The following is a 15,104-nucleotide window of genomic DNA, read 5'->3' as shown; positions in this document are numbered from 1 at the left end:
TCAAGGGTTTGTGTTGGAGGCAATATGTTTTTTGTTGTTTTGGGATGACATGGTTCAGGGCTGGGAGGAAAATGCAATGCAACTTGTGCCGTACATACTTTTATTATGTGAAGCGCAAAAAGCCCAACAAATGCAACAAGCAACTGCTCTACATATTGCACATGTTTTACTGATGGCACAGCAGGAAAGATGGGTTTGAGCATTTCCCTCTCTTGGGTTTCTGGTAAAACACTCCCAAAGCCCTGCGGGGAGTACTCTTCTGTGTGTGTGTGTGTGTGTTCATTTCTGTCACTCTTCACACACAAACCGATAACCACATGTATTTAGTTGTTAATTCATGATGTCTGATCATGAATCTGGTTTGTTCCGGACAGTTTAACCCTGGTGTTCTTGCTGGGTGTTTCTTGTATTGTGTGTATCAGGTGGACTGATTGCACACAAAATGTTGGACTTGTTTTTCAATATGTTTAAAATCAGCCTCATAAATTCCAGAGAGAATTAAACAAACAAATAGAACAATTTGAGAAGGCTCCAGTTCAGGACCTAATAACTCGTGAATAGTGTCGGTGTTTATTGTTAAACTGCGGGAGACTGTAGAGGATTTACGTACAAGACAACCGGACCTTTAATGTGTGCATATCCTGATCCTGAAGCAGCGGTGGTTATACATATTCAGTGATGGCAAGCGCTTAAAAGATGAACATAGCAGAAAACATAAATTGATTATGTTCTGCCAATGCTTCGATGCAGAGTCTTCCACTTCCGGGTCACAATGCATCCCCGAATTGAGACATTTCTACACCTCTAGTAACCACAGCCTAGCTGCACTAGTGAATGGGATTCTGTGCAATTTGGAGAGTTTGTTCAGAGATGTGTGTCACGCTCGGTTCACCAGAGAAACACCACAACGTTACACAGCAAAGTGCATTGAAATAACGGTAGTCCGTCAACGCTACTTTCTTCTGACATAAAAACATTTTGCCCCGGAAACACTGTAGTTGTTTCAAAGGCTGTGTGAGGCAGGAAGTTCACAAGTGTCAAAAAACTGGAAAACTGACTTGTCACAGATAGAACAGAGGCTAGCTGACCAGGCTGATCCTGGGAGAGGATTTAGACACTTAGGCAGCATCCAGGCTGGAGCTAAGGGACACAGAGTAGTAGTAGTACTAGTTCTACTAAAGCACAGAACCTGGAGAATATCACGTGTGGAACTGTCCAAATAAAAGCAGTGTATAAAAAAGATCATAATTCTAATGTTTATCCACTTCAGTTTCCCTGTTCTGAATTACCATTACTCCAATAGTACAGTGCAACTTGACTGAAGTTCACTTTATTCTTTTAGCTGAATTGCATCAAACTGATCTAAACTGAAGTGATGACTTGAACTGAACTGTATTAAAAGTCTTTCCAGGGATGCAGAGTCAACAGTTTATCCTCTTCAGAAACAACTGACAGCGCGACTTATTACAGCGAAATACAAAGGCATTGAGGGTCTCTTGCCATCCCTCTTTCCCCACTCCTTTCTCACTTCCTTTTATCTTTTGTTCCTTGTCCGTTTCTCTCCCCCTCTTTTTCTGTCACTACCTGGCTCCTTGAATTAAATGTGATGCTATTAATCAAAACTCCAGAGGAATCACCCACACCCCTTTTATCAGATCGGACAAAAAGACAGAGAGGACATAGAAAAGGGGGAAAGTGCTGCCGGCTGCAGCTGGCTTACAAAATCAAGACCAATTTGATGTTTTTTTCTCTGTCACAACTTCCTGTGACTGTAATAAGATGTGATAGATTCTAGGCAGAGGATCATAACTCCACATTATAACATTAACAAGTTTACATTAATCAAATGCATTCACTGAACATGAACTAGTGTAATGTGTGAACTGTACCAAGATCAAGAAAGAGACATGTGTCAAATTCCAATATCTTCCGGGTGATATTTGAATATTTTGAGTATCCTCTCATCCATAAAGCCATGCTTGTGTAAAGCTCTCCCTCATTTGATTTTCTCCAACTGATCCCTCTTCTCACGTCAACTGTAATTAAAATGTTAACACCCTTTTTGAAGTGAAAGACTAGCAAATTTGTCTGACTTTACAAAAACATATGTCAGAAAACAAACACAGCGATAAAGACACACAGACAGGCCTGTAGCCAGCTGAGAACTTTGCCAATCAAATTAGATTTGTGTCTTTTTTTCTTCGACATATCAATACTTTATTGAACAGACAGATTTCTGAATGGGGTTATATAATATAGTAAACAATACAAGTGTTTCCTCCATGTGAATTAGTTTGAACCTTACTAACAACATATTAAGCTGCGTGGGCTGTGAATTTAAAACCTCCGAGCAGAAGGCAGAGGATAACATCACCTCAAAGCTGGACCTGCTAGATGCCTGGTCTCACTCAGTCTCACACTGGGTCTCCAGCTGCCTATGTCAGACCATCTTCCCCAAGCGGACAGGACTTCCTTCCTTGTAATATTATTGTTTTCATTCCCAGCACAGAAACTACCACGTATGGACTGAAGAGAGGCTCAATACAATCGGAGGTCCATACAGATGAGACAACATAATTTAGATGCTGTATTTGGTGATTAAACCATATTAGATGATTCAACCAGCTAATGAACTATTTTGATGCAAACAGGCAACAGAATGAAAAGAAAATATATTGCATACATAAACAATGAGTAGACACATCAACGGATCATGTCAAGGCCAGTATGCAGTTTGTTCTCAGTTAAAAAGTCATGAATGGTGCCCAAAATTGTTTTCTCCCTTGAAAGAAACAGCCTTATGGATCACGAGCCAGCAGCCAACATGGCTACATTTTATTGCTAGAGGACCTCCATGGTAACATAGGAGGAAGTTACGTGCGGTTGTAGCAAGGTTAAGGTGAATGGATGGGTTGACAAAACACTGACATTAAATAAGAGACCACTCATCATTTCCAGTTTAAAACATTGTCATCTATGTTTCTTTTATCTATGGCTGTTCCACTTTGACCACAAGGTTATTATTGTTGTAACCATGACAACAAATGACCTCTCGCCTTATGAGGACGACAGCGAGACCTCATCCTAAACTGTTCTGTAACCATGACGATGCAGGTCTTATGCGCCAGCCCACACCTATAGGTCAAATCACAAATTATTGTTTAATTTAGAGGACTTTTTAGAGCTTGGTATGAACATGATTCACTTCACTGACCCTTTGTACAAAATGAGGATGAAACTCGAAGATGCTCTTTGATACCTCCTCACTTTCATGAGCAAGCACTTTGCCCTTTGATTTGTGATCTGAGTGACTAGGTTGTTAAACTGAGCCAATGACAGCTACTGTGTCTACGTCACAGAAATATGACACACATGCTCTTGATCGCACTCACTCGATCAAATGCTGTCATTCATAATAAAGTGCATTATATTTTGCATCACAGAATAGGAATAAACATCTCCTGTATCACAGGAGACTCGCCATTCACAGAGGATTCCCACGCACACGTCACACCGTGCTGTCTGCGGGAGGAGAGGCCTACATTCAGAGTGTATTCAATAAGTAAAGCAGACAGAGGGATGGATGAGGGAATCTCCAGCCTCCTATTTTCATGGCACCTCACATTGAGAGACAGGCAGCTGTAAAGCTTTCTCCTCACTTGCACACATATCAAGCAGAATGTAATCACACATTATACTGCACGTACAGAGTATAAATATAGCATACTGGCTGCTCTGTCTGAACCGTCACTCAGGAAATTATTTTGGGTACTTTTGCACCCGGGTGTGTACAGTCTGTGCCTGTATGTGTGTCAACAAGATGGCACCAGTTTGGCATCTTGATGTCAATTACAGAAGTGACATGGTCAAAGAATGACAGATGTCAATTATTGACAATAAAGCTGTTTTCCCCCACCGAATTCATATCCATGAGTGCAAGAAACAAGACGGGTAATGATTGGCAAGGAGGGAGGAGGGGGAGGAACACACACAGAGAAAAGGGGGTGCATGGGGCTGTAGGCTGAAGAAAGTGTGAAAGGAAGAGGTGCAGGATGAAGGGATTGTGAGATAACGAGAAGGAAGGATGTAAAAGAGGGGTTTTACCATTCCACTGGGTCTCATTAATTCAGCCTAATCAGATAATATATTGCTGAGGAAACACTTGTACAATATCATGCACAACACGTGTTGTGTGGGCATGTGTGTGAGTGTGTGTGTGTGTCTGTGTCTGTGAGGATCAACTTCCTATGAGCTACCCACGACCCGGCAGTGGTATTTTTACAGTTTCCTGTGCATGCAGGTGCAGGATGGAGGCCCGAGTTGAGTTATTATCAGGGGGATTTCCTTCTGAGAGACAAAGTGAGTCACAGTTGTTCTGTTTGTCTTTTGCCCGTGGATAGAACGAGACAGTCTGGATGACCCTCCGTTTGAACATGGTCCTCGCACTGTCTAGATAATCTGTCTGAAAACATCCCGTCCAATCCTGACACTAGAGGCAATGCCATCTGAGTATGAAACGGATAGAAAGGAGGAAGAAAAGATAGACAGAGCCCCAGAGAGCAGAAGACAGATAGAAACAGAGACAAAAGAGCCACAGTTCCTCTTGCGAGTCTCTCTAACTAACACTGATCCTCCTTTGTGACAAATCTCTGTCTGATCTTCCTGTCTCTGGGTCTTCTCCCTTTCTCTGGCATAAACACACAACATTCCTGAGGTGGCCAGGCTACACCAAAGAAAATTAAGAGTGTCACGGATTCCCACATGTGTTAAACTTGAGGCATGTTTAATAAACAGTAGCCACCTTCCTTTGAAACAACCCCACTGAGACTTGAGCAAGCAGACACCACATGCAGATACACTAACCCATATTGTATTTACACGTACATGCATGCACACACACCAACCACTCTTTGTTCCTTCCAGGCTGCACCCTTTCATGTCAGAATGATTGGCCTTGTTTGTGGGGAGTCAGTCCCCTGCTGAGGCCGACTTGGACTGAACCAATTCACTACAGAGCAGGGGGAAGGGAAGAAGAATTCTGGATGACAGATGAAAGATGTGTGCTGATACCAGTTTGTGGATAAGGGAAGAGATGTTAGATCGGAAAACTGGGGGGTTAATGAGCCGGAGCAGAGAAACGAACGGGGGATTGGAGGAGGGCGATGGGGGATAGGGAGCAGATTTGGTTTGTAGTGATCCTGCATCAGACTGATTCATGAACACAGTAGGGAATGACCCTTTAATTCAAAGCCAACATTCACCATTGCACACACACACACTATCACCCAGGGACAAATGTGAGAAGCATGTTTGATATTCTGCATATGTCTGCAAAATGTCTGATAAGTGTGAACAAAAAATCCTTGATAATTAATACAGAACATAAAAAATTACTTATTACGATGTAAAAAGTATATCAATAGGAATATCAATTTGCAACCAAAATTACAAAAATCAAGAATTACCCTAAAGAAAAATTCATGAAAAACGTGAAATAATTGTATATGCATGAGACAAAAAAAGCGTAGCCTACAAACCCACATCCACTCAGTGTAGATTTAGGGAGCATGAAATGGTTGAAAGATGACCCAATTAATAATGGCACGCACACACACGTGTACACCCACACACATGGACGCAGATGTATGTTTAGCAGGCATGTAAGTGTTCAGAGCAGACCCTATTAATTCAGCTCATTTACCCCCAGTCCAGCCATTAAATATAAGCCTGTCCCAAAGCTCACAGTGCAACACCATGGCTCAACCCCCACAGTTTTGTCTTCATATTGCATCTCTTTCCCTCTCTCTTTCTCTCCCTCTCTCCTCTTAAACATCCGCCATCTCTTTACCCTTTTAAATTCCTGGAAGCACATGCCATTTATCTGTGTTTTTTGTATTAATGAGTAAACTTCTGGTGCAGGAAGTCAGGACAGAAAACATGGTATCAATTTGGCATTGAACAAAAATCAATCTGGATTTATACCCTCGGGCAAAAGCAAAAACAAAGACCTTAGTCTAATGTCCCCAAATACAGTTTAATACCCGAGCCAAAATACTGGGGCACAATGCCAGAAACACAGCTTACATTAGTCATTTAACAGGTAAAGATGTATGAAGAATTAAGCATTAACATTTCCAAACCACTGGTCCTGGTGCAAGTAGAATGTTTGGAATTCCTCAGTGTTGTTCCAATGAGTGTGATAAGTGACCAATTCCGACAGGAAATAAGAGACTGAGACTGGGGGCGGGTGGGGGTGGAGGGGGGAGGGCAGCACCAGTAGACACAAATTAGGATAAGAGGAGTGTTCATCCTCCTTTGCTGCTCTTTCATTAAGGCACCTCGGAGGTGTTTCTAGAGGCTGTTGGAAATAAGCCGATTTCACTGCTCAGGAGGGCTCACCCACTAAACTTTAACGGTGCCCAATGTGACACACACACATATAATTACTGTCCCTGTCGATCATAGTGGGGGGGGGGGAAATGTCACAAGGGGCTGAGACAGATTTTGATGCAGAGCAACTCATGTCAATTAAATTAGTGTGAAGGGAGACAGAAGCATCTTATCTGTGGCCTTTAGACTATCTGTGAACTTTAGTCAGATATAGAGCTGCTGAACAGGGGGTAGATGATTAATATGCGGAGGGGTAATAGAAACAGAGGCAGTAGAGCTGTGAAACCCGGATAGTCATGGAGATAAACTAATAACTAAGATAAGACCCACACATACGACAAGTCATACGCTCGCACACTTCACACAGACAGCTGCTGACACGCTGCACTCAGGGCTTCACATTCATCTGTCCCACCCAATCCACAGAGGGAGAGACCGAACACTACAGTGAAGGACTGGAAAATCGACAGTCCTCTTCTTTTCACTGCTACTCAGTTATAGTGGTGAAGTTGAAATCTCTTGTAACAGATGCTTCTAATCACAGAAAAGACAAAGGAGAGACAGATAGATGAATACTGAAGAGTGAGGTGGGTGTTCAAACTGTGTGGGACAGGGAGACAGTGTGGACCAGAAGACAAGAAGAGCTAAGGACTGGCTGGGCGGAGGAGGAATACATGGAAGACCAGAGGCAGGAAGACACTGTGAGGTACTTATGATAAAGTGGCGCAGCAGGACTGAGCTGCATAACAGTGTAAAAGCTAAAGCTGTCTCCAATCTGAAATGAACAGCAGGCCTGACCTGAGGTCTGCCAGTAGGAGGACCCATTGGGAAGAGGCAGTTCAAAGTCTCTCTTTAAAAATGCACCACAAAAGAGCTGCAGAATAGAAAACATGATAACCCAGATCAGGCTTCACACAGCATCAGGGCAACAGTGAATATTTATTCATCACCACCAGATATCCTACAGTATTTAGTATGCTGCTCTCAGTGCCGCTGCATCGCTCTCACACAAACACAAGGGCAACACAACAGCCTGTGAGTTTCAGCACCACAGACAGCTCCGGTCCTGGGCTGTCATCTCAATGCAGTGTTTCCTAAGTAACTACCTTCCTCAAAGCCTGTGATCCCGCACTACCTCAGCTTTCATCTATGGCTGGTGGAGATGTGCGAGCAGCTCCACCAAGACAGAACAACAATTACTCAATATCTAATGCCGACTTGGGGCTCATGTGTAAGGACAATATAACAGTTAGCAGGTTTCCCTTCTGGATCATTTAGCTTCAGGCTGTGCAGTCCCGGCTGGAGGTCAGGCAAAAAGATTGGAATTCAGGTTTTTTTTTTTAAGTATAAAAAAGTATATATATGAACAAAAAATGTTGTTAAACATCCAAAAAACAAGCTTAGAGTACAATATTAAATATAACATCATTAAGAAATCATTACAATTATTTTTAAGTTGGTTTCTGTTGAATCCCAGGGGATTGTTCAAAACTATTTTTACTATTGCCGATATACAATAAGTTTGTGTGTTTGTTTGTTTGTGTGAGTTTTTTTGTCTACTAAAGCACACTACTCCAATGCAGTGCATGATAAAACTAGAGATATCTATATGTGGACATGTTGGGGCTACGTGAGGCAACTCCCTGACTGCAGAGAAATCCTGAAATGATAAATGTGTGTTAGTGTGTGTGTGTAGATGGAAGAATGATGTGGGGCAAAAAGGGCAAAGCAGACACAGAACCAGCTGAAAGTGACGCATGAAGACCTGGACAGTTAACATTCTTTAAAACGCACAAACCAGAGGCTGCAATGGCCTCGTCCCAATAGAGCCTTCAGACTCTCACACACACACACACACACACACACACACACACACACACACACACACACACACACACACACACACACACACACACACACACACACACACACACACACACACACACACACACACACACACACACACACACACACACACACACACACACACACACACACACACACACACACACACGTCGGAATCAACAAAGACACTGACCTATGCAAACAAACATCTTGGAGACAGGAGAAATTGACAATTCAAAAATATGATGTGGTTTAATAAAGCCAGAATATAAAAAATAAAAAGTAATTCATCTCATTTAATTTTCTCAATATCACACATTACAGATTCACTTTATAAGTCTTATAAGTCAGTTTTATTGGAGATTGGGCTGTAGAGAGACGTTACTCTTCAATAATCACCTTTCAGTTTTAAAACATAAAAACTGACACAGATGTACTATGAAGCAACTTGAACACACATACATGAGGTCACATTTGTTTATGTATTTGAATCACCTGGCTCTCTCATTCCAGGGTCTTCCTATCTGGCTATGAGCTCCTTCATGTAGAAGAGGCTGAGGTGTTACAAACAACATTGGAAGGAACCATGAGTAGAGGCTTTGAGAAGAAATGCAGTACCCGCCAGTTGATCTGGCTGTTCTGACAGCCATAATGATATTCAACTTTGTGAAACGTAAATATTATGATTACATGACTAAAATAAAAATCCGTTCTGATAATTAAAGTCAAGCTTAAGGTAGATTTTAGATGAGGATTTTCTGTCAACTGGTAAACAAACTGTAATGAATATGTGAGGCAAATAAAAAATGTAAGTAATGTGAGACTGTGCTGCCAATGCAGAGTTGTGTGGCTAATGTTTCTTTAAATCACAAGGTACTTTTTATTTCCATTCATCATCACACAGTCTCGTTGTGTCATTATGAGCTGCATTGATAGAATAAGAATTTAAGTATAAACACTGTCAGGAAAGAATCTTTATGCCCTTAAATTAAAGTAATAACGTTTATTAACCTTTGTATGTATTTTGGAGTGAGATGTGAAATGTCTGGAAAAGAAAAATGATTCTGAGATATCTGGACCATTATCTACATGTGTGCATGTGCACAATTTCAGAAATCTGCTTACTTTTTAATGCTCTCCATTTCTGGCTTTTTTGTGCAAGCAGGCTTTTAGTAAGAGTTCAGTCCAATGTTTTATAAATGAGGGACTGGTTCAGATATAAATCGCACAATGGCATCAAACTGTCATTAACCAGAAAACACAGATCTTAACATTCAAGGGGAAACAATGACATTTACTACACAGAGTTGTTTACCACAAACATCAACTGTTTGCCAGTTTTTCCACAGCAGTCTCAGTTTTGAGTCTCTTGTTTATGCAATTTGGTACCAGAAACTTAAAAATAAAAAACTATTTTTCAAATAATATGTTTTAAGTCACAAACCAGATAGGAACTCTCTACGATCTCATAACGGACAAGAATCCATAGCATCTTTAAAAAACTAGAGTTAATTTATATGTATTTGTGACTAGAGATGTTCTGCTACTATCAGGTCGATAAGGACTATTCACAATACCAATTATCATATCTGGACTTGAGTGTTGGCCAATACAGATTACCCATCAGATACCAGTGCATTTAAACCAAAACAAACAAAATAACATATAATATATATGTTTATATAATATTATATCTTTATATATTATTTTATATTTTAACAGATGGATGCTACTAACCTTGTATGGAGGTGGTGATTGCTGTCATTGCTGTTCGGTCTGACTCGGGTTAAAGCCTTTGAAAAACAAAAACATTAAGAGAATGAATGTCAAACTTTTATTATCTCATTTGAGTTATGAGAGAAACAGAAGATGAATAAATCTAGAAACTTGAAACTGAAATATTGCATATGGACCAAATCCCCCTCATACTTGAGGGACTCTCCAGAATTAAGTATTGCCAAATTGCTGACATTTTAAGGCTGCTACCAACTTGAGCATAATCTACACAATTTTAGTCTTAATGCTACCGATTGACTTGGACGCTCCCTGATCCCGAATCATAAATCCAAATAAACTAATTATATTTACTATTAAGCTCCAATAAAAATCCGAAAAAGCCAATGAGAGCGAGCTGACCAAGAAAAACAAAAAAAAATATTGCTCACAGATGCGACCAAAACAACAATAAAATGTACATTCCGGTCACGTTGCAAATTGTCTAAGCCAATATTGCCTTCTCAGGCATGACTATATCCATAGTTGTTTTTTCCTTTTTTGTTTTTCTCTGCAAAACAGAACACAAGTCTGTCTTCCTCCATGTTTGCTTTCAGTTCATTATTTAAATCTGTCCTCAAGTGTGAGGCAGCCCTCAGCTAGCTCTGTCTTACGCTGCACTACTGGAAAACACCAATTCCTCGCTGCTCTAAAAACAGTACTTGCCAGTGGTTGCCATATATATTTTTTAATGGTATGGGATCAGTACACAGATATGCATATTCATTTCAGCAGCATCTTCATTTTCTCTGTTAGTTACAGAAGTTGTCTCAACTTGGCTTCACCCCTAATGGAGTGTTTGAGCCAGTCAAAATCTTCTCTCAATAAAAGACACCGATACAAGTGTTGTATTTACTATGCAAAACTTCCTGTTTAACGAGTCAAACAGAAGAGGAATAAGACAGAGCTATCAAAATACACACAGAGCGATGGCAGCCCACCATCAAGGCTTAGGGAAATACCAAAGGAGCACAGTGGCTGATAATGCAAACCCTCGCTGGGGTCTTTAGTAATCAAACATAATTATCCTTGTCACACTGTTCTCAAACACACTGATAATCACATTCCCATACACACACCCACACGCACATACACACACATTATGGACGCACTAATCCTGACAGCCAACATGGGGATTTTCATATTGATTCTGTTGCTCGCCTTTATTAAAATGCAGTCCTCTGATAGCTCATTGGTTTGAGAGTAAATGTCCCACTCCTGAGACTCCCTGCCCTCTACTGTCCAAGTGCCCTTTTAGTGCCCTGTTTACGCCTTCTTATATCTCCCACTTCCTCCTCCACCACCACAAAATGCCTCCCTAGTGCCTTTTGTCCCCACCTCTTGCCACATCACTTTCTATCTCCATACATTTGACTCCCCTTTTCCCCCCATACCTGCTCTCCTGATTGAGCTTTTCTTCCAGCTTTGCAACCCCCTCAGACCCTCTTAGTCTCGTTCTCTTTCCCTCTTCCTCATTTTCCATTTCCAGACACATCTTCTTGCCATCCTTTACCTCCTCCTCCTCCCTCTCTCCATGCATTTAGCAGCTCCCCGCCCCTTGCGTAAGTCGGTCAGTCAGTCAGTCGTGAGTGGAACAGTAAAGCACCTGCTCAAATGTCATCAGCATCAACTCTGAATCTCAATCATCTCAAACTAGATGAATGCAGGAGGGGGTATGGGGTTGGAGCACTGAGATAAAGTTGACAGCACACTTCATTGGAGGAGGGGGGGGGGTGAATTAGATTATATTTTCCCCATGTCATTTCATTTTCTACACCCTCCCCCCACCTCTTGTAACCGCAGTCCTTTTATAGACATTAACTGAAAAGAGCCTGGGTGTCTCGCCTGGAGCGCAGCCCGATCAGGTGACATTTTGACAGAGTAGGCCTCGGGCTCGCTGGGCCGAGGTTTGCCGTAGCACTGTGAATACACAGATGGGATCTATAATTGTGCCCAGCTAGCCAGTTAGCTCACGCTTGAGCCTGTCAGGAAGCACGAAAGACACTTCTGAAGACGAGGGTCTGCTCAAAGAACCATTGTCTGATATTATAGCTGGAGGTGACAGAGCTATTTAAATGCAGTCTGAGCAGCCACGTCTGTGTGTGGTGTGTGTGTGTGTGTGTGTGTGTGTGTGTGTGTGTGTGTGTGTGTGTGTGTGTGTGTGTGTGTGTGTGTGTGTGTGTGTGTGTGTGTGTGTGTGTGGGTGTGTGTGGGTGTGTGTGTGTCAGTGATGGGTGGAGAGGTGTCTTTGGTATAATCCACTCTGTGACACAAACCCTCTCCCCCCCCTCCCATTTCCCTCTACCTACTCTCACCTCCCGTATTCCACTCTCTATCATCCGGCCCTCCCTTCATTCGTCTCTCCAGAATAAATCTTTAATGGAGGTTTTATTGTCCCTGATCCACATTCAGCTATATGCATGTTTATGCAGGCTCATCTCTAACACACACGCACACACACACACACACACACAAATATATGTATATCCTCACACTCCTCAAATGTACCTCCCTCTGTCTTGATTGTCCCTATTTCACATTCCTTCCTTAAACGTCTCTCCATTCTTTTCCTGCCCTTTTCATCACATCACAAATCCACTAACTGCCCCACAAAGAAAATATATATTTTTCTCCATTTCACTACTTCTTTTTTCATGCAGTTGCAAGAGGGTAACAGCACTGTCCTCCATGTTTTTTCACTGAAACACTGCTGTTAAGTTGTCTTCCTCCCCAGAGGGCAGGAGTGGGCAGAGGAGCAAAAATGTACAATGTGCTGTGAATGTAAATCGGGATTGGGGTCTTTTATTCCATTGACCAGAAGGAGGATGTTTGTATAAGCGACAACAAAGACAATGACAGGTGAGGCTGGAGCCGTGATTGATGTTCATCCAACTGAGGGGTGTGTGTGCAAGACAAAGTGTGTGAGCATAAAACAGTGTGTCTGTATTACGGACTCAATGGTACAATCATGTGAGACTTCTCTTTTCACAGTGGGAGAGCAGGGCAACCATGGTATCACTGTCCTGCAGTTTGCGCGCACACACACACACACACACAAACACACACACACAGCCGCACTTGGGTGTACATCAAAGCATTAGAAGGACAAAATGTCCCTCTGTGTATTTGCTACTGAGAATGAGAAAGGTTGGCGTGTTTATACACTGCTGTATACGTACATAATACAGGGGCAACATATATAACACAGTGAATGCAGCTTTTAAATGTATGAGCTTATGTGTTTTTGTGTGAATATTCAATGCCCTATAAGGGACAGGTTTTGTCCTCTAACAAAAGTCAGCGTATCCATACATAATAATCACTGCCATTACCCAGAAGACCCACAAAGTCACAGCTGCACACATTCAAGCTCTCACACACTCACATAATTACACTCGCCATGACAGATATACACTCCACTTTATATTCTGAAGTTACAGCCAGTGGCCTCACCAGGGATGTGCCTCCACAAAATTAATTCATGTAGCATTTTTGTCTGGTACATGCAAGTCTCTCTGTGTTTGTGTGTGCGCATGTGCACGAGAGAGGTAGGGACATACAAACTATGAATGTTGTACAGATATTGTGAGAGAGATTTACTGATGGAGGGAGGGCAGGAGCGACCTTGCTGCAGGGAAGTCTCCTCAACAAAGGTTTTCTGGGTCTCTGTCCAACACACAAAGCCCCCAAACACACACACACAAACACACACACACACACAGTGTATTACTAAGTACGTTGTATTACTGCTGCATTGTTTCCAGGGCTCACAGGTGTCTGTTACATCTGGATGAACACAAACTTTGCTCTTCTTCATAGTTTCAGCTCCATACTGAACGTTCATGCACCCTTTAAACTACAGGTAACCAGACCAACTGTAGTCTGCTTTGTGTTAAAAATGTTAGAAAATTGGGCTTAGAAGAAGAAATGCTTGAATAATTTGCATGAAAGTATTTGTATGCAGTTAGAATCCAGTTTTCTATTGAGGTGGAACATCTTGTGTTATGGTGTATTAAGGTTTTTTTATGTCATCTCTATCTAATATTTGATAAAATGCTAGTTACTGTATTACAACTGAGTGAACCACACCTCACCCCTCCACATTAATGTCATGGGTCAAGTCAGATAATGGCAGACCATGAGTTCAAATTTACCAATAGCTTACATAGTCAATTAATAAGCCCTGGATTGATTGATTAATCCTTTTAAAAAAAAAATTCAACACTAAATAAATATATTCAAATTTTCATATAATGATCAAGATTAGGAGACTGAGTTTTTAATTATTTGGCATTTTTCCCAACAGAGTTTTAATAGTAGATCAATTATTGCAAATACTAGAATAATCTTAACAGAGCACAACAGAATGTGAAATTAAAATTGTGCCCACAACACCGTCTCAGTATTCCAGTTCCAAAAACAGATGAAATTACCAAATTACAAATTTAAATCTCTAGCACGCTATGATCAACCTGTTGGGGCCCAATGTGCACATTTGAAGATACAGATACACAAACACACACCTTGGCACATTTACAGTCCCTGTAAAATACCCATTCTCACCCTAACTGGGTCAATCCACCATCTATTATGTAGGGGGAGGGGAGGAGACATTGGTTTTGCTGAAATGGAGGAAGCAAACACCAGAATAAGGAGCTTCACTGGGAAAAAAATCTACCAGTGGTGAATTTAGGACAGCTGAACGAAGGAAGGGAGGATAGAAGTGAGGATGGAAACAAGATGAGAATGGGTACGTGGGTAGCACAGGGATGTGAAGGGAAACAAAGTAAAGGGGATTAAAGTGCAAAGGAGAGCAAATGATGAGAGGGCAAGGGGCAGGAAGACAGAAGAGAGAGAAGACGAAGGAAGAAGGGGAAGATGGAGGCTGTGGAGAGGACAGTGGTTTCATTAGTGAGATTGATTAGATGAATGGAGAACCTAACAGCCTCTCTGCTCTTTAGCTAAATGCCATCTCTGGGCCTATCAGCACCTGCACCAACAACAACAACACATAAATTATAGAGGAGGGGAGAAAGAGAGGGAGAAATAAACATAAAAAGAGCATCATCACAGAAACACACACAGCACAGTCTGCC

The 15,104-nt window shown here is 41.6% G+C and overlaps 1 protein-coding gene across 1 annotated transcript in view; it reads right to left on the bottom strand.

Moving 5' to 3' along the window:
• dab1a (DAB adaptor protein 1a) overlaps positions 1–15,104 on the bottom strand; it is a 251,276-nt gene that overhangs the window by 179,001 nt on the left and 57,171 nt on the right. The window contains exon 3 of the mRNA XM_062395920.1: positions 9,973–10,028. The gene's annotated coding sequence lies outside the window, so the exon portion shown is untranslated. The remainder of the gene's footprint in view (positions 1–9,972; positions 10,029–15,104) is intronic.

The sequence above is a fragment of the Platichthys flesus genome, chromosome 9 (assembly GCF_949316205.1).
Source record: "Platichthys flesus chromosome 9, fPlaFle2.1, whole genome shotgun sequence".
In the NCBI taxonomy this organism is placed as follows: Eukaryota; Metazoa; Chordata; class Actinopteri; order Pleuronectiformes; family Pleuronectidae; genus Platichthys; species Platichthys flesus.
This window is presented reverse-complemented; position numbering and strand designations above follow the sequence as displayed.